Genomic DNA, 25,426 nt, shown 5'->3' with positions numbered 1-25,426 from the left:
GGGGGGTGAAGTTTGATCAAATCTTTTCCATGGAAAGATTACACTGGCTTGAATTATCATTAAATATTCATAAATTCCCTTAGAGTAATAATTATGTAAATATGTAGTAGTCTGACTTTTAACCTGTTGTAGAGTTATCTTCGTTTGTATATTTTAAATTCAACAGGCTGCTATTAATTCTCCCGAATAGTAAACGTGGTTAAAAACTTAACTGTGTCACCATTGGTATCTCATAAACTGTTTAATAGAAAATATACCTATAACTGATTTCTTGCCATTAGAAAATATAAATTCCACTTAAAAAAATACTGCCTTTTTCTTATTGGGCGGCTGACTTCCAAATTCATTATGGAACTCCTTTTACTTTTTATGTTTTTTTTAAGAATGTAAATGAGATTTTAAGCGTTTTTTATATTTAAGTTCAGCAACCTGCAGCCTCGAATCAAGTATTAGCGGGAAAAATAATGTTAGGACTAAATTAGTTATAAAAATGCATCCATATAAAAAAAAAACATAAAATACAGTGTTCCAGTTTAAAAATTAACCATGGTGGCTAACAATTAATAATTTTTGAATGGCTTTAAAGATTTAGTTTAAGATTTATTCCAAAAATATGACCGGTTAACAATATTAAAAAGTTTCGAAGGACAAGAGTTTAACCTTCTCTGAGCAACCTAATTCTCAGATGGCGATTGTTTTTTATAGAAATACATGTGGTTATTTTGGATTTGAATTAAATGTAAATAGATATTATCTCAACACATAAAATACTATGTGTTTTTTTTCTATAATAACAGGATTTAGAATTGTTCATTTAAAACTGAAACAACTAACTGACAGGTCAAACGTAATTTATTAAACCAGACAAAGTTACAGTTCAACAAAGAGTGCTTTCCACTTTTAGCATTTTTCTGAAACGTTTCATTCTGAATACAATTCACTTTGAAATCATTTCCTGGAATGAAACTATCGTATATTGACAGTCGGTTGATTGCATTGAAACAGTTTATCCTGATTGGAATGTCTATAGCTTTCTTGTTATTGCAATAAAATCGGTTTATGTAAATTGGTTCTCTTACAAAAAATTTGTCATCAGAAATATTTTTTAAATCTGCAAATAGAACAAAACCCTTTTCTTTAGACACTACTGAATAGTTAAAGTTGCGAAGAAAAAACTAAATTATTAGTTTGGTACCATTCATACACTACCATTTGATTTATGACAGTTTTGAATATTTACACAACAGTTACAAATTAAAAATTTAAATATTGTAAAAAGGTTAAAATACCTGTAACTGCCTCGTGATTCCCTTGCTCCTATACTGGACTACGCGCGTAATCCAGTTCGTAGTCCAGTATAAGAGCAGAAGAATCACGAGGCAGTTACAGGTATTTTAACCTTTTTACAATATTATTGTCAACGTGATTCGGAATAAACAACACAAACATGAAGATAGCTTAAGTATACTTTAAATGGTAATAATCATGGTTACATGATTTCGAAAAATGTTTTACAATAATTGGATAATATTTTGTGTTTAATTTTAATATACCAAAAACGATTTTCATCCGCCAACAATGCTACAAAACTAAATACAATACTTGCTGAGCCTACCCATGGACAACAATCTAATCCCTTTACTGCACAATGTTTTGTCTATAGAAATCCATGAGGGGATATGGGACCAGTCCTGGTATTTGTTTTGAATAGAAACAAAACTTTTAACAGATTATCGTGTAAATTCTAATCCCAGGGGAAATATATCCGTTTAGGTCTTTTATAGTATTGTACTTATGCATTGATGATAGTTCTTGTTTGATAAACTAACTCATACAATTGGTTAATTCAATTGAATTTTATAGCATATGCAGATTCAATATTGAAAAGTATGTCTGTAATTTACTTTTCAATATTTAAAGTGTTGTAGCGATAGAATTATTGAGATAGGCACTCTAACAGAATATTTATTGACTGTATCCTGGCCACCAAAAAGATAAACATGGACATTTTGTGGCCTAGGTTGTCTATAAAACTAACACAAGATATGTTTTGAGTCCTCAGATCCTAGTTCATATTGCAACCTGAGCTGAAGTACCAGATCTGCAGTCAATAGATGTGTTTCTAGCCAAGGGGTTAGTGTCTCGGATTTCGATGCGGGAGAGACGGGTTTGGTTTTATCGTTTTATGGTACATCCAGGACACATATGGGTTTGGACCGCTTCCCTAAGCATTTTGGTACTTCCTAACGCAATTTATACTTCGAAAATGTAATTATCGTTGAATAAAAAACAGTTACTGTATTTAATAAGTCTGTTTAAGGAGTGCCATAAGCTCAACACAAGTGTTCAAATGAGAGTTTTCTTTCTGTCAACAAAATTAATTTTACTAAGCACTTACAGCCTTAAACTATATTGATTAAATATCAATAAATACTAGTATTCTTACGGTTTAAACACAGAAATAACAGAAGGAATTTTTTTATTCCATACAGTCGTATTTTCACTGTAATAAGTGATCGGTGGAATAAATACCTCCAAATTTAGTGTAGGCTAAAGGCAATAATCTAAAATCAATTACCAGGCCAGCATTCAGTCGACTGATTTATAACCCCTCAGGATGTAGCTCTCGATTGGAAACTCGTATTTAAACATTCTACATTGAGGAATGATATAATTCCCTTCATGAAACACATACAGTATATCAAGCCAATTCCAATAGAACATCAGAGGTTTATCATATGATAAGTTATAAATAATTTCTGTTAAATCAACGATATCGATAATGCTACTTTATATATAAAATTATTTATGATAATGTATCAATTCAATGAAGAAATGCTATAAGAAAAAGATTCACGAAAATCGTTTGAACATTTTAATAGTTACATCATCATAAATGAGCCAATCAACAAAATAATAACATTGCACTACAATATTAGACGTTTGAAATCACGACTTGTATTACAGTAAATTTTGTTCTTTGTTAGCTCTTAGTATTCAGAAGAGAATTTTCCTTGAATGCAGAGTTTTGATTACAATCTATGGATTATTGTCTGTATACTCGCTAATGTTTAAAGTAGGTTAATTAACAATAAATAATATAGATTTACATTTTTTTTTCAAAAGTTCTTTTTCCATTTCAGTTTTATTAGGCATTTGTTTATGTAATAAGTATATAAAAAGTGATGTCAATATAGGAATGCATTATCACGCAGTTCCAATTGGCTAGTTTGTGATGATGATCAAATCATTAAACACATTATTTCACAAAAAGCATGAAGCCTTATGTTGATAATAGCTCTTAAAATGACATAGTAAAACTCATTTAGTTAACCATTTCATTATAGCAATAGTAGGTACAGAATGATATCGTTTAGTAATATTACGTCGCAAACTTGATAATATATTTAAATTTTAGTTTTAAATACATTTTTTATGCTTTTAACTTTGTACAAAGAACAGATATTCTACTAGAATATGCATACATCCATAAATCTGACAGACTAAAAAACAGTGGTCGTGCGTATAACCTCAAATGTATAGGGGTTGTTACTGGTTAAGGGCTGTTCAATGGGTTGGAACTTGAGTAGATTTATCGGTAGCATAACACTGTTGGCTGCTGTATAATACAAAGTAGTATCTTGGACGCAATATGTAGTGCTATTATAACAATATTTCCTGTTCATTCCTGTAGTTGTGTTAAAACTCGCAGTGATGGTGGTTTGAAGATTGACTTATTAATTTGAGTTTGTATTTTACTTGGATGCTAGTTCGAGCCTAAGTATTTTTTTTTTCACACGCGTATCTTTATTTCTGAAGTCAACTAAATTACAATGAACTGTAATTTTTTAAGCAAAACATTGGTTTATAAAGTAGTTCTTCCAATTGTTGCACTAAGACGATTAATTATTTCATAAATCGTAGATAGTATTTTACTTAAAATATGTAATACATATAATTTATACAAATATTGACCATATATTATTACTACTAATTGATAAAGAGTGTTGACCAACTATTCATGAATACCATGAACAGTATTTTGAGTAATATAATCAAAAATACTCAAATACCTGTATTTTACCACCATGCCTTTTGTTTTTAAAGCCAAGGTGGGTAAAAATTAATGCACTGTTTTAGCTAGTAAAAAATGTTTATCAGTGAGCTTATTTATAAGACTGATCAGTAAATCTATCTATATATTAATAGGCAAGCATGTTTCTTTAAAACCTTTTTTTCTCAGCTCGTTTGCAACGTAGGGAATATCTATGCATACTGTTGAAAACGTATTTTCTTTTAGATGTGCAGAATGCCTTTATAAATTAAAATAAGCTAAACAATAAGTACAGGAAATGAATTAAAAATTAAAAAAATAACATGGATCTTATGGGTTTCCGGTGACGAAATAACAACGAAATATAAACATACAATAAAAACAATTGAAAAAACTCCAATCAGATGTTTTATTTGCAGTGTGGTGTGAAAATAGAGAAGTCTGTACATTGCATATTTTTGGTCAAGCTTTGACCTCTGGACGACCTCTAGTAAGATTAAATATAAGAACTATAATCGATAATATTCTTAGTAAACATAAATATAACAAAATAATGAAAAAATTTTAGTAAAATATACTGTAGGACACTTACAACAGTAAAGGGAACTGTCAGGAAGCAATCTCAGTCTAATCAACATGGATGTTTCCACTTCATCATATACCTTTGTAATGAACCTCAGGTTTACTTAGGACCTCTGACCACATGGTTTTTAAAAGTTAATCGTTTCCTACATTTTATGTATGTAACGATAGTTCAAAGTGTTAAAGTATTTGTTATTAATTTTTAATGATTGATAGTATGTACCTCGTCAGATTATCCATGTATCTTATATTATATAGATCGTATGATGAGGTACGTTTAGCCATTATTTGTCATAAAACGCAATTTTGGTGCTATAAAATCAATTATTACGTAAATAGCTATGAATCAACTGGATTCTAATTAGTTTGTTTTGAATATATACTTATACTATCATATCATTACCACATTAGTTATTCGTTATGTTTAAGTAATATTCAAATCATAATATTGATAAAGACTGTTCAGTTTATTAAGATATCATAAACTTTAATTATATTAATAATTATAATTTTTTGTTAAATCAAATTAATTAATGTTAATTAAATTATTATTTTGTTTATATCTTTTTTATAATTTTTTTTTTATAGTTATAATTATAACTTTAACTTTATTAAGATCGAGTATATTACATAGTAGCCATTTAACCTGTGGTTGGTTTTGTTAATAAATGTATATATTGTAGGCAAAGTATATAATACTCTGTTGTAGGACTTCTGCTTGGCATTTATGTATCTAATAATATATATTGTAGGCAAAGTATATAATACTCTGTTGTAGGACTTCTGCTTGGCATTTATGTATCTAATATAAATAACCTAAATACTAATGTAAATTTACCAACCTCACTTAACTACACACAAAATAAATAAATCGTATTAAATAGAAGTTTTTTTTAACAAATCTAATTATTTTCTACTTTGCAACACACCTTCAGACATTTAATAGAATGCCTAAGTATTATACAAAATGCCTAAAAAATGTTTAAAATCCTATCGTTATCATCTATTTCATACTTTGCCTAATGATTATATAGAATGCCAATTATTATAAAGCACCAATGCATTGTGATGTATACTTTGGCTGTAGCATATATATTTTCTATTGTTCACGACTCTTTTTAGTTCAAATATATTCTTGGTTCTTTGGGCTCAGATCAAATATCAATTCCTAAAATATTAATGAAATACCTCCTTTTCTCCCTTTCTGATAAATAAATCGTGGTTAAATAAATCCATATTTTATCAATACATTTAAAGTAATTTCCTCATAATTTTTTTTATGTCAAACGTGGCTTGTTCATATTAATACTTAATCAAACTCAACAATCTAGGTAACACAGTAGTCCCTATCCCGTCCATGTTAATTTCACAATTTTTAGGTACACTTAACTTCTTTAAAAAGTATCCTAGCAACCTGAAATTTTTATACATTGTCTTACACACCTTCCTCAACGATAATAGGAACCACTTTTGTTCTAAATTCAAAAATAATTTTATTAGGAATTTTTTTTTTAAAACATAAATATTTTATCCTGTTTTTTAATTAAAAATAACTAAAACTCGGGTTGTATCAATAATTTTGTAATTTCACTTCCTATTATTATTATAAAAATTTCATTAAAATCGGTTCATAAATGTGTCAAAAAATGTACCGGACGAAGAAAAAAGAAAATTTTAGGTAAATCGCATATACAGTAAAGCGATAGTGGCTGTCATGCGATGACTGAAACAGCTGTGCAAGATTTATAATAAATGACAAAAATCTATCAATTAAATTTTATTATATAACATATTTGGTATCTATGGATTCAGGATAAAATTTTTAACTAGAATTAATTATAAAAAAAATATATTTTTATTTTTGACTATTGTGTTACCTTCAACGACCCAATATAGTAAATGAAAATGACTCTATTGAATTGATAAGAAGAAACAGAAATTATTTTGACTAGTATGCATTAAAGACATATTTATTATAACTATCAGTTAAAAGTTAAGTTCAAGTTGTGATAAGTTACGCCTAGGCATTTTAAGATAAGGTAGTGCCGCGCTTAATAAGGTTGAACAATGCGACAAAGCAAAGTTTAGTCATCAAGTTCGAAAGTTTGATCCTCATAAAGATAAATAATGATAAATGTTTCTTCGTGTTTAGTGGTTGTTATAAGACGTTATCTGCCTAACATTCCATTATTTCTTAGGTTATGCAATAATGCATAGAACCTTTCGTAAACTATTAGATACCCTTCTTTCAGAAATTGCACGTTTATAAACAATAGTTTGAACATTTACTAACAGTAAATGGTAAAAATACCCCCACCGCAGAAACCAGTAGACTAAGCGAATTTCCATTTACCATTTCACACAAGCGGATTTACCATTTAGCGGATTTACACTATCTCCTTAAAAATATCATATTTATTTCTGATAACAATTCCAACACTCGCATTCGCCTATTGGGTCTGATGATGATTGGAGGGTCGAATCGAAATCGATCACCACTTACCATCTTTTCTGTATATTTACCGTCTTGTGAGTAACAGTATAATCGTAAATATATGTTTTAAGTGAAGACGTTTTTTGTATTTTACTTTCCGTAAATTTAATAACCCCGTACAATGCTGATCAAGCAGTTATTTAACATACTGTATTGAAATAAAACCAATCTGGAATCAAACTCACATTCCGCTATGCAATTTCAAGCATGTTCAGCAACACAAAACACTGAAAAAATTATATTTCTTTATAACTTATTACGTAACTAGTACATGAGGTAGGGTTCGAAAAAATCTGTTATGCTTCTTTAACACACTGGAAAACGTGACATGCCTTAGTAGGCATTCTTCACCATTCTTGCTTCGGATAGCAAGTACTTGGAGAATGGTGATCCACCCAGCCAATAATGACTATATCGTGTCAAAAGAGTTCGCCCTGACACGTCAGATGGAGTCATAGCTATAACAAGACATGACTAAGAAACCACTCAAGGACACTTTAACATGATCATGTATTTCCAGGATATCTCGTATGATTAAGAGGCAGGTATTTTTAGTCACACATTTATTCCGATTCAACAATCACTACTGGAACTGGTAATTACCAACTGGTTGGGTAGCTAAGTGTTTAATGTGATCACCTGACAATCCCGTGGAAGCATATGATCCTGACAGATAAACCAGCTGAAACAAGTCAGTAACAAAACTAGACAGATCATCTCACTCCATTCTAAAATTTTCCTTCACACATAAAATTTGGGTTGAAATACGCAGTGTGCACCCTACTTACATCTTGGTGCGCACCTAGGTATCGCCCCATATAAAAATTTAAAACTGATGATTTATATCAGAATTCATCATCCTTTTTCTGGATATTGCTTTAAATTGTAAATATAATGGTTTGTCCTTGGTTGAACTAATTTGTTTGTAACAGCTACAACATCATCAGGATCGTCATCTTCTACGGTTCGTCACATACTTAAAATTGAAAACACACGCGAATTTAATAAAACTAATGGTAGTCCAGTGATAAAAAAATATGTGATGTACTATTACAAATACGTAATTTTTAACTCCATCATTGACTATTGGATACAAAAAAAGACATCCCATCTTTATGGATCAGCTGTCGCCAATTTTTTACTAAAAAAGAACGTAGTTGTGTGAGCCAGTCACAGATTGCACTAGTGTCTAAAACTCTATTTTGTACCTTATTTTTTGCTACTAACATAGTTGCTGGGTCACAACAGTTCCTATAGCTCATAATAAGTAATTCCATCAGTTTGACTTGGTAAAAACCATCGTGTAATCGGCAGAAATCAGTAATTTAGATCAGCGCAATTTGTAGGTGGCTCACATCAACTAAGACAAATTTTATTAAAAACCTGGCTACAACTTTAACATGGGGATGGAATGTCTAGTTGTTGTATTAATAGTCAAAGACTCCATGCTGGAAATAAAAACATGTAATTGGAATTTCTTCAATTCGTTTCGATTTTCTGTTTATATTTCGTTGTTATTCAGTCACCATCATGGCAACCCATAACGCTAGTGTTATTTATTTACTTATTATTTTTGCTTGTTTAGCCTATTTTAATCAGTAAAGGGATTATGCACGTCTAAAGGAAAATGTTAATAGTATGGATATTGCACGCACCACGACGGTTAATCGAATTAATTTAACGTATTTGATTAAATATGTACGTGTGTTTTTGTGTTTTCAATTTTAAGTTGATAATGAATCGAAGAAGAGGATGAACCTGATGATGCGGCAGTTGCCACTAAACCAAGTACAAACTATGATATTGTAAGGTATCAAAACATTTTGATAATTTATAACTAAACCAAACTAAATAAACCCAAGATGATTACACTGTGCGTTTTAACAATGTCACCAATTTAATTCCAAGAAACCGATGGACCATGGAAATTTAATTCTCTATGTTAAGATAGCTTATTTATGGCAATACAGTATTACAAATCTAAAAAGTTATAAACACTGGAAATAACTCATGTATTGTGATATTTCAAGGTTTCAGAAATTTTTTTCGCGATATAGGGAACATTTATTTAAGCAGACCCTGGTTCTTCATTGTATTCAAGATCAAGTGAAATACGTCTTAAATGTGGCTACGACCTATATCCACTACCGTAGCCTTCCACTGCAGTAGCCTATAACCTAATGTGTGGCGATTAAGGCCGATCAGCAAATATCACAGTTTGACATTTACAAAGTTCACCAATCCCTTCCAAGACAAAGAAAATATGGTGTTAGGGTGCTAGGGATGTGTTATAAAAACTAACCGATGGTTATAGTTTCTTAACCTATTTATATTTGTCTTCTTTATTGATAAAATATTTGTTTACGTAGTGTAAATAAAAAAACCTAGTATAAATTCAAATACATTTAATTACATAAAATGTCCTTGATAAACTCTCCCACTAATAACGTAGCTAAATTAATAGCAATATAATATTTACTAACTGAAATTTAAAAATATTCTTTAATCTCAGTAGTTAAATTGTCTTAGTTAAGTTGTGTGGTTATTAATTCACCTGAAAACATATAAGATTCAAACAAAACTAAATTCAAACCAGTTTTAGTTCAAATTGAAAACTTGTTTTACTAAGCCACACCTAGTGAATAGACAAGAAAGTCGACTTAGGTATATTGAAGAGCGAGTAGTTCAGAGTAGTTGTACATTTACAGAAGCGTCAATTGCTCAAGAAAGTTTGTTGTACAATTGGATAGACTAGTTGCATTGAATAAATTCGGATACTCACCTACTAGGAATTATACTTAGATATCACACAGGTGTCCAACTACACAAGTTGGCCACCTATTATTTTTTAATATAATCATAATATATTTAAGAATATTTGGAACTGGTCTTTTTTACTTTCTTCCCCAATACATAGTATATGGAGAAAGTATTGTTTTCGTCTACATTTTCGAGTTTATGTTTGCAGTAGATATATTCGTTTTGGGTCCTCTTGAGGCCGGAAATGTGGTTTTGAAGTGATGTTTGGGTGAGTATGTGTACAGATATACAGATCGCAACCGTGGTTAGATTTTGATCAATTTTGGTACGTGGGTCTTCGATATCTCAAGGTTTTTTTCATTTCCAATTTTACCATAAAACTCATATAATAACGGTAAATCAGCTTTTAATAAACGGCTCGACATACTTGAAATAAAATATAGTAGGCCATTTTATAGTCCTTTTGACGAAATGTTACAACCCCCATTTAAATGACAATTACGGTCATAAGTTAATATGGTTAGTTGCAACTTGTGTGATTTGCCCATAAACACAACCCGAAAATCAGGCTAAAAACTGCTCAACCCATTTTGATAAATTATTCTATACAAAGTGGTTAAACACCAACAACTGTAATAAAAATTTGGTCCATAAGTTATCGTAATTTTTGTTATTTTACTCATAAAATACTGTATTTAGTTCCTCCCACCACCTTTTAATGATAAGGGTTGATGATAAGAATAGACTGTGGGAAGGTTGATGATAAAATTTGTTTAATTTTAATTTTTGGTGGTAGTGAGTTTATATTTTATAAGAGATTATTCAAAAACATAAGTAACTTTATGTAGTGATATCCCACATAACAATAAACATTTACATTACATAGTAAGTAAGAATCATTTTAATAGATTTTTTTTTTTTTTAAGGTGGTGATTTTGAATTTTTAAAGTATTCTGTAATTATGTACAGCTTACGGTTTCAAAAAAATTCTCGCATTATAAACTGCTGTTTATCCATAACTGAACCAAATACCAACCAATCCACATGCAGATGACGCAAATGCCATCAATTACACCACTACCACATAAATGTGACACTTGATTTAACGTACAAAGTGGGTTTACCACGAACTCTTACTTAATCTCAACAAAATTGTATCTACTTTTTGGAGTATTGGAGATAGGCAGATAGCCTGTTTTTATATATAAAATTTACATATATATAAAAGACGAAAATCAAAGCTCTATTGAAACTTGTTTCCTTAGAATAATGAATATTTGAATTAATTAGTTAAGTAATGCAATTATACTCCTACTCAAAAATCAATTAAACCGTTTTGACTTAGGTTAAAAATTAATTTCTATCTATACACTTCTTTGAAAACAACCAAAAATAGAAAGTGTTGTTAGTTAGAGTTGAGTAACACCTTCTCGGAAATAAAGAGACCATTTCTCTCTTCATTAGCCCACATTGTTGAAGTGTCGTCTTCTTAACTCCGCTATGTTAGCTTACGGATGGTTTACTCTTACCTAATTCTGGACACTAAACATATTAGTGTAAGTGTTACGATTGCATTAAATTAGAATAAATAATAGGATTTTTCTACCTACCAACCCAAAAAATATTAGTAGTGGTAACACTGTTATTATTAGGTCTTTTTTTATTTTACAGTGAAAAATAGTTTCTACAAAATATTTTTGTGGGTATATTTTGATCATTATTATTTATAAATTTGAATAACATTTTTCTTATTTCTTATCATTTTATGATTGTCTCTAATAATCATAACTTACAAGTTGAATCCCAAGTGTGTTCGATTCAGAAACAAGATGCAATTCGTCATAAAGCTGCCAATTTATCTTCGACTAACTTCGTTGTGCAATCAATTGGCGCATCTGGTAATGGACATCTGAACTCTTTGCTGAAGGTTAACTTCCATTTGGATGTACTAGTTACAGCTTTGTATAGATTTTCTCAATCATAATAGATAAACCATTGCGCTAATTTAGTATATGGTGAAAGACAGAAAATTACCACATGCTAGTAAAATGTGCTTAGCAGTAATATATTAATTTACAAGCCATAACTATTTACTTGCAGAATAATGCAATTTGCATAGAAGTTTATTTAAAAATTCATGTAAGTGTTATTGCTATATTAATTTAAATGTTCAATTAAATTAGGCTTAGAGAGGTAATTAAACTTAGTAAATGAAGTCTAGTGTACGATATGTTGCCCTTCTTCACAAATAGAAGAGTTGAGTATAATAGGATAATTGATTAAAATCTACGGCAGACAAGTTAAATTACTTTATTTGCATGACTTATTAAATACACCAAAAGTTGAAAAAGTGAATATGTTTCTCATTTAGTTTAAAACATATTGGTAGCAACTTATATTTTATTATATGTAGTCTTGAAAAACTGTGTAAATTTTGAAAATGCCAAACCCTGATATTTGCTGATCAGCCTTCACCACTATTATGATGCAAGATACTTCAGTGGAAGGTCAAGGAAGTGGATAGGTTGCCCATATAGGTGTAATTTACTGAAGCTTGAATACACAAAGAAACATGTTGAACTTATGATGGTTTTCTTATAAAAGCGCTGAGATATAGAAAAATGCGTTTTAAATGTATAGCTTGTTTTTATTTATTTATGTTGTCTATCATATAATGTCAGATTAGGATAGATCATTAAAGAAATCAACTGGTTCTAATGTTAAGGCAAATATGAATAAGTTACTAGTTTTGAATGACTGAGTGTAGAGTTTTGTCACAGACGGAATTCGATTGGTATATACAGACAGGAATTACAATCAAAAGCTAAGTGATCATGAAAATCTGTCACTGATTTTCAACTATAAATAGCTTACAGCTTTTTCAGGGTTAACAAGGGCTTTGTAAATACCAATTGATTGCTAAAGCCACTCGGCTACCTTGCTACATGTTTTCAACTTAAAATTAACATGTTATTTCCCATCTAGTATGATTAGGCATCCCCTCTAATACTGTATAAGAAATGTGGCTGAATTTAGCAATAATATACGTTGGAATTGAAGTGTTAGCACTTTGTACATTACTTTTTTTATACTTTTTAATACTGTTCAATGAAATGGTGACCATACAAAGTAGGTTTTTTAAGCCAAGTATGAATGGAGATCAGTGTAGGATGAGTGGCACGATCTTGTAGTCTTGTTAGTGACTAAGGGCGAAATTCCTTAGACACAGCTGTTAATTAATAGCCTATCCAGCTAATGACAACTAAGGGACCTACAGTTTATAGTGGAGTCAGTTTATAGTGACTTTTGCCTTGGTATATACGAACAATTGGTCTTATTATCAGGATAGTACTTCGGATAGTCGTAGTACTCACTCGTGCGGACTTTAATCCACACTTGGGAGTATCGCATCCACAGTGCATGCCTATAAATATCCACAATTCGTGACCTCCTAGTAGCATTAAAGCTTATGCGTAAAAATACTGCATCAAACCTTGGATTTTTGTTAACGTGTTTACACTACTTTGAAAGGTGTCTGAGTCATGGCTCATATCCTGATATGACTCAATCTACTGTGTGATTCATACAGCCACAACATATTCTTGATTAGAAAGGAAGAACTTGAAGACATGATCTCTGGTGAACTCCGTGCGGCGCTGAAAAAATCGCGTATAACTTTCCTTCAACAAACACTCAAATCTTCCGGCTTCACGCACTTGGCACAACTTCGTATGGTTCGGCTAATGGTCATTTCATGTCAATAGCTGATGATTTATCCTCTAAGTATATGTCTGTGATTCTCGTTTAAACATATTCAGAATTGTCAAATAATATATCTTATAATGGATCATTGTCATAAGCTTTTCTCATGCAAATCAATTCTCAAAATATGTAAGTGTAATTATAAATATACTAATCTCGTTATTATACAGTAATTATCAAATTCAATGTTGTTAAAAAATCTTTAACTTTTCTAATAATTCAAATATAAATCATGCTGTGAACGATAAAAGTAACTGTATGCTAAGTATATTAGGATGTAGCAGTTTCATTTAAGATAACACTTCTTATTCTACAGCTTCAAATGGGCTTAAACGGAAGTGAACCATTACGCTTATTGCTCGAGCATTAAACTAACTGCTTATAGCTTCTTAAGGCAGTCCTCCCTTATTGTCGAATCTGCATTTTACTAAACCAAATTCCCCACGGATTCACTAAAACTTTATGATGAATAATAATTTGTAAATATACAATTTCCTAATACGCATTCTATGTTGTTCGACCTTTAATTCGCATTTATCATACACTTCACATCTTTTAACACCTAATGCTTTGGGAAAAGTCATTCAGCACTGTTGAAAATTAAGTATGCATACACTACAGGCAAATACGTAAAACAATTATTAATAATACAGCATTGTACTTTGCCCGCAATTACTATGGTTTATCAATTCTTTTAAAATATTATCTTCATTCCGAAATTTGCATCCGTGAAAGTGGTTGATTGAGATTATATTTGTATGAATGTTTAAACTATTTGGAAGTAAGGGGAGATAGAAGACCATTTACAAGCTAATAAATAAAAACCGACTTTTAAAATAAATAAAATTTAATCAGGCTCAAGTGGTATGACAACTTAGACATTCAAAGGTTTGGAAAAATACTATTGCAAGAATATTGCTATACATCCTGTTAAAGAAAGCTCATTATGTTATCTTGAATATAGTGCGATACATCGAAACAATAAACATTTTACATTCCTACTATGTGGACTGTTCAGTCTTCAGGTACTTTTTGTTTTCTATTAATTTACACAAACCAACCGAGTATCACGTATGTAATTGACAACTAAGGTTCAACTCAATTTTCATTTAATTAATAATAGTTTTGGCTGTCACAAAGTTTGAACCCATGTAAAAGAAGATAGGTTCATGCTGTTGATTCGAGATCACATTTTCATGACCAGTATCGATACAACCAACACACATTTAAAATTGTTGTAGTCATTTCCCATATTTTTCTCTTGATAAAAGAGTTTCCCAAATAGATTAATTTAACCAAATAAATAAATTAAATAATAAAACAAGTTAAGTGTATCACATGGAGTTAGTATATACATCATTAAAATAACTTAATAACTTAATATATAAAGAAAATTGTCTTTACGAAGATCATTCTTCTAAGTAGACAATGTCTTATCATGGTCGTTCAAAGTTACTTTCACTATTTTGGCAGAAGTTCGTGAACTTTCTAAATGTCAAACTTTGATATTTCGTGATCAAACCTAATGACCATATACCTAGAAATATACAATCAAATTCGCCAAAATACATTTTAAAATTTTGCTAGCATGATAATTTATATTATTCAAGTGGCTTGCAGGTGATTAAGGGCATTTATAAAATAGATTGTATTGTTGGTATTTTGAATTAATTATAACTTTTGTAATACATTTTTATTTCTGTTTCAGGTTACTTTGAAACTATTAAACGTAAGTGTTTCACACTAAACTACAACTGCTTCTAACTACAAGCTATTCTAAACTTCTATTATGAGTTCTCTTTCGTATAGCCTACAACTAAACCTATATTTTGTAAGTCGAATCATTACTATTTATTGTGTATACATATTTACATACTTCATAAAGACAGTAATGGTAAAATATACGTCAAAAATCCGTATTATAGGGTTTAGTTATATACATCAGCCACTATACAAAAAACATGGAAGTAAATAATTCAATAAAAACTGTGTCAGTAGTTTATTAGTGAGGAAAATCAGTAAATAAAAAATAACTTAAAAAATCATTTGAATTCTTAAAATAATTTTAATAACCACTTTATTTGCACGGACCTTTTTCATTTTAACACAATTATAGGATTATATGCTTTTAAACAATTAAATACGAGCCTTTTCATTGTTTGATTTTAAAGTGGTTAACCTCTTTTAACCCATCAACATAGACTATGGGCCCGTGCGTGAAACGAATCAAGGCAAGGATTGAGCCAGTATGGTACATGGATGAACTGTACTGATAAAATGTTTACGGCAGTGATCAGGATTCGAACCATCGACATCGCTGCCTTGGGCCCGAAGTCCGGCTACCGCTACCAACTCGCAAACGAAACTTAAACTACAGTCACCAACGAGTTCCCAGCCTGGTTAATCTAATTAGTTCAAAAATTAATAACCGTTTTCTTTTACTTCTTCACTGCTATTATATGCCCATCTCTAGAAAATAAGAGAATTGGAATCGGAAATTCAACAAAAGTAAGAACCAAGTAAGAATCACGTTCTGAGTTTAGACTTCTATGGTCATAAGTTTTATGGTCAGTTGACCAACAATAATAAAGAAAATAGTTTGAGCATTGAAAATTTGCGTAAGAGTTTGATTGAGTTTAAAGATAGTTTTCATTAATCTAACAACCACATAATTCTTTATAAACATCGAAACATTATTAGACAAACAATCAGTAAACTGTTATTGAAAAAAATTTAAATAAACCAAAAACTTATTACTATAAACAGACGACATCTTGCAGCTAACGACCGCAAAACACGAAGACACTTTTGTCATTATTTATCTTTATGAAGATCAAACATTCCAACTTCAGGTCTCAACTTTCTTTGTCGCATTGTTAAACTTGATATTAAGTGCGGCACTTTCTTATCTTATGATGCCTAAAACACCCTTTTGCCATCAATAGTTTTGTCGTTGGATATATTTGTTTAACTATTAAAATATCTTTGTATGCCTGTTCTGATAATCAAAATGTCTCCTATCTTATCCCTACAACATAGCCAGTAAAATTTAAAATTGCATGGTAATATTTATCTTTATAGTATTTTTTTTCACAGCCGAGATTTAATACTATTTATGTCGGATGTAATTCATCAAATCGGAAAAAACACATGACAATGATAAACAGGGACTAAAGGAGACTCTACAAACCAAAGGTGTGATTTTTATAGACTAAACAGACATAAATCATAAAAAAGAAAAAAACTGTACAATATTCATGTATTTAAAATTGGATTAAAATACTAGCCGTATATTTACAAAATAATTCAGTGCAAGGTTTCAAAAGCAAACACATGTCTAACTACCATAGAGAGTTATGTCGAATTAATAGGGAATTCATGATGAGCATAAATTTAGGAAATGAAGCATACAAATTGTGAGGTCAGAGGTCCTAAGTAAACCTGAGGTTCGTTGCAAAGGTATATGATGAGGTGGAAACATCTATGTTGATTAGACTGAGATTGCTTTCTGACAATTCTCTTCATGTTGTCTGTGACTTTTAGTTTATATAAATTGTACTTGCGGTATATTTCATTTGTACTTCCCATATTACCTTTTAAATGCTATTATATTATTATAATACGTGATTCTTAATTTTTTTTTCAATTTAAGATATTTTATTTTGAAGATATAAGTTTTAATAAAATAAATACAGAAAGAACATTTCTTATTCCATAGATAAATACTATGGGACCAAATAAACCTAGATTTCTTTTGCTAAACCAAGCAAGCTTAGAGTACAAGGTTTCACGTTTCATATTATTATTATTCTGCTAAACCTTCTTAATTGTTTTATAAATATTTTTACTCGGACTTAAAAATAATCTTATTAGATGTTCTCTTTAAAACTACAGTTAATAAAATAAACATTAGGTTATACGATACATTATTCCACAGTTCATATAGTTTTTGCACCTTAATCAATTCTTACAAACTAGACCTTAAAAATAAAGATTATTCAAAACTAACCATAAGCTAAATTAAACCTTTCAAATGATAACTCAAAATATTATGTGGTATGATACAGCAGCCAACAGTTAATGTTACAAATATTTCAACACTAGTTCCGAACCATTAAACAGCCCTACAATGCTACCAACCCTATATATTTAAGGTTACACTTATTGAGAATTCATGCCTGTTGTTCGTATATTTCAATGTTCAAAGATAATCCTTACGAAATGTGATTTTTAACTACACCAGTCGTTATAAATATGTATATTTAGCATGCCCATGGATACAATTTAGAAATCTCTCCCAAGTACCAATTAACCATGTTATGCTTAAAATAAAATAGCTTGAGAAAGGTATTCAAAATAAATGATTGGAATAAGAAGCTTTACTGATTAAAAGTTAGCAAACAATATAACAAACTAAAATGTGCTTGATTCTAAATTTGTTGTATGGAATGTTTGGATGTCTTAATCTTTATCGAAAACAATTGTCAAAAATATTAATAATTTTACTAGTTTAACTTTTGAAAAGCAACAACGTAGAAGCTGCGTTTAACCCTTTTTCATAATATAAGTTTTCAAGCCTTCAGTAATAAAATACCAATTCTTTAACAAAACTGAATTTTAATCAATTATAACAGGCATCTTACAAATTGTTTTAAAATATTAGATGGAAACTGATGTGTCTGAATTTTTATATTTAAATATTATAATAATGTTTTAAACCAAAAAACACGTGAGATACAAACACATATTTAATATTTAATACTAAAAAAGTGTATAGATGTCATAACACTAAGTACTGAAATCTTCTTGGATAAAAAAATTTCTATTGTATAATCATATTTTTTAAAGGGTAGCAAATAAAGTATTTATCCACTTTCTAAAGTGTTTCTATATTAAACTAAGAAAATAGTAAGCGATAAAGAAATTAATTAATTTATAACGCTGGTACTTTACTTAACCTGATCAAACTAAATATGCACAGAATACAGAATCTTTTTTTTTTAGTTTTTCCATTTCGAAGCAATCACTTGTAGCGTATGAACAATTAATTCCATGGAATGATTCGCAACTGAACATTATTTAACAGAACGTATCTAGGATAATCCTGCACTTGTAAAGGACTTTTTTTGTAAAAATGACTCTTTGTCTGATTTAACTGATTACTTTTTATTCATTTGTTAATGTAACCTCATTGTTTATTTATATGTAATGTACTGACAGTGTTTTATTTAACATAACTAAGGCGAGTGTTTTGGTATTTAGTCAACGTTTTTAAACTGCCACCTTCCTCCCCTTATAGCTTTAGATTTAGAAGGAGTTTTATTATTCATGTGGCATCACAAATAAGCAATCTTTTTTAATGTGAACCATTATTATTGGGAACTTACGTTTTATTGATTTTGAGCATTTGATGATATCAGTACTAACAAATGTTTATCGTTTTAATCGTATTATGCCAATGATTTCAAATTGTTTTAACTTGTTACGTTTTGTGTTACATTGAACGGTAAATTATGAATTACAGTAAGAACTTTGGTTGAAATTACTTACGTTTTTTCTACTCAAATGAGGAATACAGCATTTTATAGAGCCTTGCCCTAGTGGCAACCCCTATCAACCCAAACGTATCTTCTAAACGCATTATAAAATAGTCATATTTATTGATTATATAAGCTGTTTTGTTCTATCAACAACTAGTGATAAAAAAGTGATTGTAAACCTATCAATAAATTGTAATATATGTATTAGGTATGGTTAATTGAGTATGGTATGGTGACTGTGAATATGGTATGAGCCGTGATATGAAGATGGTAACATATAATGCTCTAATAACAGTGTATGGATGCCTTGAAAGATAACGATTACTCAAAAACATTCAATTGATCATTGACTTCGCAATGTAAGAGCCTCTCTAAGAGTATGTAATACGCAAATATTTAAAGAAATTTGTTTTACAGTTTTTGTTTTCCATCAAATAGAACTTTTGAAAATATAATAGTAGCTTAACACGTTACTTCACTTACTAACGTAACGCATAAACAACATTTGGGATAGTAATAATAATAAGCCATGGCTGTTTTAAATGCCATTGGCGTTCACTTTTAATAACTACAAGGCTATGAGAAAAAGATTTCGAGAAGATTAATGCAATCGTATGAAGGTTTCTACCTCCCTCCCTAGAAGGGCGTTATACGCAAAGGGTCAAATTAGTGACGAGCAAGAGGACTATATTTACGTTTCTTAAATCGACTCTGCCTATAAAACCCTAATTTTCCTTATTTTCTTAGTTTATCTGTTTTGTGTATTTAAAAAAATGTAATCCTATTAACATTGAAGATCATAATTTTCATTTCTGTGTACTTTGAGAGCAAAGTAATACAACGTTAACTTAATTGCTAGTTAATCTTTTTGGTTCTGGCTTATTTAAAACATATTCCAAATTTAATATTTATCTATAGGCAATGGATAAAAAATATAAAAACTTTTGGTTAAGTTCCACGCACATGCTCATAGCCTGTGTGGACGGGCAAGTGCAAGGATAAAAGAAGCCGCCATACTTTAAAAATATATATATATATATATTTAAAATTGTACTAATGGTAATGACAAAGTCATGCAATACACTTAACACACAGGCACTTTAATTTAATATGTATTTTTATCAGAGAAACAACGTTGTTCTCAATTGCAGAATACATTAATACGAAAATCCAATCGAGAATGTAAGCCAAAGAGCTAATACATCAGAGGTCTAAATACTGTTGTAGGCTAGCAATTGATTGCAGATTATTACCCTTGGCGTTACAAAACTTGCAGCCTATTTCTAGGTCTACATGAGTGTTGGAAGGAATTAAATTACACACAAAAACTGCACTACAAATTGAATTACTTAATATTGTTCATCATGTAATATGGTCATGCTTGATATATGATATATGATGACAATGACATGCCTGAAAAAAAACACTATTATAATGTCATTGGGAAACTAAATTTACATACTGCATTGATAATGACCTAAACAATTCAATTGGCAACAAACAACGAATTAGCCAAATACCTGTATGACAACACTTCCAAATACCCGAATTCATTTAACTTCTACTGGAATTTTTTTCGGTTAAAAAATGGTTTGTAAAAGCTTCGTTTCTGCTTCAAACACTCCCACACAAGTTTCATACCATGGCTTACTATGGACAAAACAGTGTTCCAAATGGGAATCAGGTTGTTAAAAAAATAGGCTAACCAAGCCTTTGTCCTTTGCAACTGTTTTATACTCTACAGTCAATAGCTATAGGATATGTATTGCTTTGCAAAAGTCTGCAAAATTCTTTGTTAAACGATATAAAGCAGTCAAATAATAAAAACTACATTTGTTTTGTTCTCTAAAACAATAGTTTTGTATAATGGGTCGTATAATGGGTTGTATAATGGGTAGATAAGTGTTTTTGGATGATGATTTTTATAAATATAGGTTTAGGGAATCCACTCAATGGGTTTAACAATCAAAATGTTGTGAAAAATAGTACTTTTAATTTAACACTCTATTGGCCAGTTTTTAAAATGCGCTATTGGTCAATCAAATTAATGACAATGTTCACATCGATGGTATAATATCCTTTAACAAAACACTAATGATAATGTGTTAAAATGGAAAGCACCATAATATTATACCACGGTAATAGGACATAATAAATTACGAAAATTAAGAAAGTGATTATCATATGTCAGGGAGTGATTGACCCACCATACAATCTACACTCAGTTGTAATGTTAACGTCTTGATTTTCTCAACGAAACATTTTGTCTCCTATTAAATGAATTTCAACTTAATTACACTTCCATACATCAATACATGTATATGGAATACTACGTTTTTATGAAATTCTAAACAAATTTGATACACCATTACTGTTTACCTAATTTTTATTTCAATTGTTTGTCAACACGTATTTGGAATTTTAGAAGATTAATGAGTATCATTGAAGGAATTGAGGATAGATTTTTAAATTTTATCTTTCATAAACGACTAACATGACAATAATTTCATACACAATAGTGAGAGGTATACAAAAATAACTGACATTTCTTCCTTTAATTCTTTTTCTCAAATGGAAATTGCATGTCTGACAATGAAACCACCAAAAGATGAACAACACGTGGTCACATATTTTGGATTTTGTAAATGTAAATACACTTTATGCAATGATCTATGTTCTTTGTAAGTGGACTTGATTTTCATATTCATTAAATGTAGTAACTAAACGCAGAATAGTTAAACATATTCACAATAGAGAGTTCGAAAAGTTTTTATGAGGATAAATTAAATTAAAATTAAAAATAAATATTTTTTTACTAATACGCAAAGAGTTTTCTTTAAATAAAGAATGATATAGAATTTTTAATTTGTTATTACCAGCTATAAAATATTTAATATGTTAAAATATAAATAAGTAATAACCTGATTATAAATCATTGTGTCTGGATCAAAGAAATGTAAAAAATAAGAAAACGTAAGACTATGGGTTAGGTTATGTTTATGGAAACTAATACATACATAATTGTGTAATAATTAACTATTGATAGCGTTATAGTAAGCCTCATGACATATCCTTCAGTAATAGTTTTTCTGTCAGAAGGAATAAATTATATCAAGATTAATATGATTAAATGCAATTGTTGACTAGGTCTAAATTTGACACAACTAAATAGTTTAATTTTTTTAACGATTGTATCTTACCGAATGCTTTAATTATTCTGAATAATTATCCAGTATTTACCAATATGGAAAACCTATAGCATGAAAGTAAGTGTTAAAATAAGTTTGTCTTTCTTTTATAAGAACAGTTTTTAGTTTTTTTACAAATTTCAATCTATTTAATAGTACCAAAGTGAATTGCAATCAGCGAAATCATTGGGAGAAGCTTTTGTTTAATATTCTTAGGGTAAAACACTGTTATTGAAATAAAGGTAAGAGGTATAAGAACAATAAAATAACTGACACTCGTTAGTGTTTTGAACACAATTGAAAATCTCTCAGCTCAAAACGAGAAACCAAGTGACGATTCAAAGTATTTTGTTTGAAAAAAGAGTCAAATACACAAAGGATACATTCTGGCTTCAGCATTTTTTTTTCGGACAGGTAAAAATGTGGATCTGGGAACAATCTACTTTTAAATCGTTCGGTGGAACGAACTATTGTTTATTGTCAGTTGGTCGATTGCTCAGTAACGTTCTGACCATGTCTGATTGAAAGGTTTGCATGTATTGTGCGTTTTATTTTGTTGTTTTTACTGGTTCAACGAAAACATGCATATTGTGGAAATTATGTTATAATGTCAGTGTGCATCTATTAACTAAACAGTATGGTCAGAAATAGTCTTTATAACTTTCACTGAGACGAATTTATATAAATATACATATAAAGTTACTGGCGTTATTAAATAAGCTATGATATTGTTGATTCAAGCTATAATTAAATAAATATGACAAAACTACGCTCAAGGCAACATATTTATCTAAATATTCCTTTTTATCGATGGAAAAATAACCAACAGCTATTTGAGTAACAATAAGTGAACATTTCGTCGTTAATCTTATAGCTTTAAGGTTAGTGGCACAATTTTTTGAATAGTTCTTTTTATACTAACACAAAGTCATTTTATATAACATTTAAAATGTAAACTAACGTCTACCATAGTTACTACATGTTTGTCTAAAATGTTTATAATTCCCAATATTTTAAAGCTTAAATATTATGTTACCCAAAACAGAAAACCAATACAAAAAAAAAAACTTTTGGCTGTAGGTTATTTATCAATTATAATTATTTTAAGTAGGTTATTTATAAATTATAATTATTTTAAGGTGTTTTTTTATATAACATCCATATGAGTACTAAATTCAATTTAGCCCTCTTATTTTATTATGGCAATACGTTATGTACAAGTTGCCTTACAGTTATAACATCCGACAGACGATAACGGTTTACTTTGTATATATGCTTTATAATTAATTGTTCTCTTCTCGAGTATTTTTCTAATTCCATTGCAGTTTCAAGAAAATTATTTAAAAAAGATAAATGCTCTTAAAAATATCATATTGATTGTGATTAATATTTTAACAGTGAAATAATATTTTACCCTTAATATATTAGTCTACTTAAATTTTTATATATTTCTACTCTGTAATCTAAATTGATTGGTATCTACTTCTTAAACAGATCTACGATTAAGATATCATCAAAAGACCCTAATCCTCCGAGATTATTTTTAATTGACTGATTCCTTACAATCTAGGTCCACATCATACGGGTACCCTTACTTAAACCATTGCTTTACTTCCTTAACTTTATTGATTATATAAAGGACTTATTTACATCTTTGTGATTTTAAGAATCAATTAATTCGTATTACATTAAATTGTAAATTATTTTACGATTTCAATCACGCAGTGTAGTAAAATTTTAAATTGTAACTCGAGCAAATCTTACTTTTCTGGAGTAGAAATAATTAAATTGCTCTCCTCTTCTCTGATGATAGTCAGAAGAAGAATGTTTAGCGATAACTTTCTTGAATCACCAATCTATTTTAATTTCTGTGGTGAACATTTGTATTTTGAATTAGCCTACTTTTTGATGTTTTTACATGTTTTAATTCTTCATGGTAGCTTTTTGTTTACAATTAATGTTTGTCTGCTTTAACTTTTTTTGGATTAGGCCCGGAAATATTGATGTCATAAAAAGAAGATCAAGAATAATCAGGAATCACGATTTTAAATTACCACCACAACCTCAGCCGGGTTTTATACAAAGATAAAAACAAAGATAAAGCTACACAATTCATCACACACCATTCTACACTCATCCTTCACTCATATTTGGGTTAAAATACGCACCTAGGTGGCGTCCCCATCTCACCGATTGATTGATTGATTGATTGATTATTGATGTTATTTATCGGATTATCTCCAGCATAATTGAAAACGTCAGTATGAATCTTTATTCATCTTTACAATTGCTATTGGTATTTTATTATAAAATCTATTATAATAGCTACATATGTCAAAGCAATTAAAAGTCAATTGTAACATCATTAAGAGGATATTTATTATGTCGCTTTACCTAATGAATGTCATGAATGGTTCTAGATGATTGTACACGTTTATTTAAGTTTTATTCAAGAACCTGGCAATCATAAGGCAAACCAATATAGACTAATAAATCCTTTGTTCTTGAAACTGGGAATAACACATACATTCTAAGAGGTTATTGTTTGGTATTTTGCTGTTCAACGTTCAATTAATTGTGTTTTATGATTTCTACAAATAAATTCTAAATGAAAGTGGGCTCTCAAACACGGATACAAAATTTAATCGTGATGTTGTAGTTGCAACTTAATTATTAAAGCCATTAGCTGTGTTTTACAACTAATTCTTAAAATTATAGGTTCGTCATTAAATTGTCAAAATTATCTGTAAAAATATTACATAAGTTTCACAACAGGTAATAGAATAATTGTAACCCTAGGCCTAAATGGTGAAAATCAAAGCAATGTAAACCTAGGCCTACTACCAAAAAGCTAGTAGCGTAATCCTAAAGTTTGTTGATTTTATGATTCATAATGTTACATGTTTTAGTAACAGTTTTTCAGATCATAGTCATAAGCCCACTAGTAAATAGGAGAATGTAAAGTATATAGTATCTATATAATTAACACGTGAACACGAAGTTTGTCATTGAACTCCTCCGTCATTCGTAACCGATTTTATCCATT

General features: G+C 29.8%; 1 protein-coding gene across 4 annotated transcripts in view; it reads left to right on the top strand.

The window, feature by feature from the left end:
- Nucleotides 1-25,426, top strand: part of LOC128986826 (connectin-like) — a 272,786-nt gene that overhangs the window by 133,482 nt on the left and 113,878 nt on the right. For all 4 annotated transcript variants that reach the window (XM_054407376.1, XM_054407378.1, XM_054407377.1 and 1 more), the window contains one exon: nt 15,361-15,381. The gene's annotated coding sequence lies outside the window, so the exon portion shown is untranslated. The remainder of the gene's footprint in view (nt 1-15,360; nt 15,382-25,426) is intronic.

This window comes from Macrosteles quadrilineatus, unplaced genomic scaffold, assembly GCF_028750875.1.
Source record: "Macrosteles quadrilineatus isolate MER2022 unplaced genomic scaffold, UCM_ALF_1.0 Scaffold_2__2_contigs__length_208266976, whole genome shotgun sequence".
Lineage (NCBI taxonomy): Eukaryota > Metazoa > Arthropoda > Insecta > Hemiptera > Cicadellidae > Macrosteles > Macrosteles quadrilineatus.
The sequence above is the reverse complement of the archived record's forward strand: the minus strand, read 5'-3'. Positions and strand labels throughout refer to the sequence as shown.